Below are 4,686 nucleotides of genomic sequence, written 5' to 3' on the forward strand. Positions count from 1 at the left end.
AATAGTTTCATCTTTTAATTTTAAAAACAAAACCTATGTATATCTTGTAAAATCATACACAATCACAAACATATATCTATTACCACTTATGCTTCTAGCTTTAGTTGGTCTAAATAGATCTATGTGTAGCAATTCTATAGGTAATTCAGTAGAAATGTAATTCTTAGTCATAAAAGATGTTTCTACTTGTTTACCCATTTAGAAAACATCACATAACTTTTACTTTTTGAATGAAATATGATGGGGATACTTTAAGTTCATTTCTGACAAGTTTAGAAAGAATGTCCATGCTTATATAACCTAATCTTTTATGCCAAAGAAAACTATCATTAATGCTAGTAATAAAACAATTTTCTATCCTCATACAAACATCAATATTAGTCTTATAGACATTTCCTTTTCTATTACCAACAAATATAACTTTATCATTTTTAAAGATTAAGCAACATGTATGGTCAAACATAATTTTGTAGCCTTTATCACACAATTGACAAATATTTAGAAAATTATATTTTCGACTATTTATAAGAAATACTTTTTCTATTGAAGGAGATGACTTGCCTCTAATATTACCAACTCTAATGATCTTTTCTTTTGAGTTGTCTCCAAATATGACTTTTCCACCATTGATTATGGTAATCCTTGAGAATAATGAATCATCGTCGGTCATGTGTTTTGAGCAAGCACTATTTAAGAATCACTCCTTATATTCCCTTGATTCCTACACAAGTAAAATCAAGATGAGGTTTTTGGCACCTTTCTTGGGTCCTTTATGGTTAGTGGTGGTTTCTTTTGGGAACCAAGTTATATTACTAACTTCATAGGAGATGCATAAATCAAGTGACCAATATTTCTACAATAATTACATGTTTGGTTTGAGTCATATGATTGTTTGGCTTTAACAAAATAATTTTTTAAATAATTTTTTATTCTTTTTAGGTTGATAACCTAAGCCTCTTTTATTGAAAACACATATTTGACTATTAGGTATGGTTTCTAAGATCTTAGAACCTAGAGTGAATTTAGCTAGTGTAGTGTTCAACTTATCAACCTTTTCCTTTAAAGCCTTGTTTTCCTCTTCAAATTGGTTCATCTTATCGCAATCACCAACTAAAATACATGCTTTCTTTTTTAAAGTAACTTTTTTAACAAGTAAACATACATGGTTCTTTTTCAATAAGCTATAATTGGAACCTAACTTCTTGTACTCATTATACAATGTCTCAAATGCATCATGCAATTCATTATAAGAGAGATCGAATTCATCATCCAAAGAGATTACCTCATTATCACTTTTAGTTGTTATGAAACAAATGTTTGCAGCATGCTCTTCATCATCACTTGAGCTAGACTCTAAGTCATCGCTCTACATTGCTTTCATTGCTTGTTTATGATGGTGATTCTTTTTTATCTTGAAGAAGAGGACAATCAACCTTTATGTGTCCTGTCTTGTTGCACTTGTAGCATCTAAGTGCTTCCTTGCTAGATTCTACCTTATTTCCATCCTTCTTGAAGTTTAAAAACTTTTTCTTCCCTTGTTTATTTCTTAGAAAATTTTGGAATTGTCTTGTAATAAGTGCAATATCCTCCTCCACTTCATCATCATCATCATCATCATCACTATCAATATGATGTATAATTTTGAATGCTAAATTATTCTTTAACTTCTCTTGTAGTTTTTGCTTTTCCAATGATTTCATGAGTCATAATGATCTAATAAGTTCTTCCAATGAAAGTTTGGTGAGGTCCTTAACTTCTCGAATTTCTGTCACCTTTACTTCCCAATTCTTTGGCAAGGACCTAAGAATTTTGCTCATGATATCAGCATTAGTATAAGTCCTATAAAGAACATCCAAATTAGTAATGATACTTGTTATTCTAGTAAAGATTCTAATTATGGATTCATTTGGAAATATTTTAAATAACTCTTATTGATGCACTAACATGTTAATTGTTTATTAATTTGCCTGATTCGTTCATTCACGTGTTATCTCTAATATATACCTTATATCTCTAGTATTCTTGCATGATGTGATCCTATTGAATTCACTTGTACTTAATGCATAATACAAAGTATTCACAACTTTAGCATTCATAGATAACAACTTCTTATCACCATCTATATGCTCCATTCTATGTTTAGGAACCGTTATATCATTTTCACTCTTAGTAGGCTTATGAGGTTCTTTTTCAATAGATAATCATAAATCATAATCATTATAACTTTCCAATAGGAATAATCATTACCATCAAAGAAAGGTGGCCTATAGGTTGATGATTTTTCATTTTGAACATTAAAATGAGTGGTTGTCATTCTACTCAAAGTATAAACAAATTTATATAAATAAGAACTAAGCTCTGATAGTAATTATTGTTCTAGGATTAAGGCAATAATAACACTTAAGAGGGGTTGAATTAAGTGTTTCACTAATAATAGTAATAATTACAATTAACTTAATTAAATACAATTAACATAATTAACTAACACTATAATTAAAGTGGTTAAAGTAAAAGTATAGGGATATAAATTACAAACTTGGTTTTTAACATGGTTCAGCAAACTCACATCCACACCTCAAGCACCAAATCAATCTTGAGTATTGTATTATTTACTAATTCAAGCCAAAGATTACAATGTCTTTAATAAATCCTTACCAAGCCCCTTTTCACTACTTGAAGAAATACTCTCTTCAAGATTTTCACCATGGTGTTGTACCTCACCAATGACTAAAAGTTTTTCACCTAAACTCTTGAAGGATTACAATTTGTTTAAAATGTAAAAACACTCTATTAAAGAGTAGATAATACAAATGAAGCTTATATCTTTATAACTCACTCAATAGTACTTATAATGTATGAAGGTGTTTAAGTGTAATGAGTGTGAGAATTTATACTCTTATGCAAGATTATAAAGGTTTTAATGCACAAATATGGGTATGATTTAGGATTGATGATTTGAAGTTGTTTTTCCTTATAAAATAGCTTATATATGATATATATTAAATTTATATATTTAATTCTACAATTAGATAAGCTCTGTGTGTATGTGTTTCTAGCAAAAAATAGCCATTTTATAGCTGTTATTGTTCCTCTAACAGAGGAAACGGTCGACCAATTTAGATTTGTCAAACCAGTCAATCGATCGATTCCTGCAAATTCCTATTTGTTCATCCCTGATAAACAAGCAGTTGACCGGTTCACTTGGTATGGTCAAGTGGTTAACTGGTTACTACAAATTCCCATTTGTTTATCCCTAATGAACAATCGGTTAACCGGTTCATTTGATATGGCCAAGCGGTTGACCGGTTCAACTTAAAATCTAGTTTTAACATTTTTAAGCTTAGTGAATATTAAACCAACTAAAATGCATATCAATCCTATAATGCATGCAATGTGAAATGTGTGAATTCATTTTTAATTTGTGCTATCACGTAAAATATAAAGATTAACATAATTTTCACTAAAATAAATCTTTCAAAACTAAGTCTTCACTTATTTTGCATCTCTGACTTGTTGATTGATTTTTTCATTTAATTCTTTTATACTTGTTGATAGTTTTCATATAAACTTGTTTAAACTTATTCTTAGCCAATCATATTATTAGTTTATTTCCAAGGTAAATAGTGTTGCAGCACTAGGAAGATGTTCATTCCTTCCAAAATAATTGTGTTATCGTACTAGGGATAATGAATCCATCTCATCCTTAGAAGGTTGAAAGGCTGAGGCAGTGTTCATCCTATCCTTGGAAAGATGTGCGATCACACTATGAAACCATATGAATCCCTTCTAAGGTAAACTATGTCGTAGCACTAGGGAGATATTTATTCCTTTCAAAGTAATTATGTTATCGCACTAGGGATAGTGAATTGATCCCATCCTTAAAAGTTTGAGGGGCTTGTGTCCTGAGGATAACGTATCCATCCCCGTTGTTGAGGCAATGTTCATCCTATCCTTACAGAGATGTGTGATCGCACTAGGGAGACTATATCAATCCATTCCAAGGTAAATTGTGTCTTAGTACTAGGGAGATGTTCATTCCTTCCAAAGTAATTGTATTATCACACTAGGAATAATGAATCCATCTCATCATTGGAAGGTTGAGGTGTTTGTGTCCTGAAGACAACGTATCCATCCCCATTGCTGAGGCCAGTGTCCATCCTATCCTTGGAGAGATGTGTGATCACACTAGGAAAACCATGTTAATCCCTTTCAAGATAAACTATGTTGTAACACTAGAAAGACGTTCATTCCTTCCAAAGTAATTGTGATATTGCACTAGGGATAGCAAATTCATCTCATCCTTGGACAGTTAAGGGGCTTGTGTTCTGATGATAACATATCCATCCTCGTTACTGAGGTAGTGTCCATCCTATCCTTGGAGAGATGTGCGATTATATTAGGGAGACCATGTTAATCCCTTCCAAGGTAAACTAAGTTGTTTCACTAAAAAGACGCTCATTCCTTTAAAAGTAAATGTGTTATCACAGTAAAAAGAGTGAGTCCATCCTATCCTTTGATGGTTAAAAGGTTTGTGCCCTAATGGGAAAATATTAATCCTTGTTGTTGAGGCGGTGTCAATCCCATCCTTTAAAAGATGTGCAATTACACTAGAGAGACCATGCCAATCCTTTCTAATATAAATTGTTTCGTATCACTAGGGAGACGTTCATTCTTTCCAAAGTAAAT

Source organism: Populus nigra, chromosome 12, assembly GCF_951802175.1.
Source record: "Populus nigra chromosome 12, ddPopNigr1.1, whole genome shotgun sequence".
Lineage (NCBI taxonomy): Eukaryota > Viridiplantae > Streptophyta > Magnoliopsida > Malpighiales > Salicaceae > Populus > Populus nigra.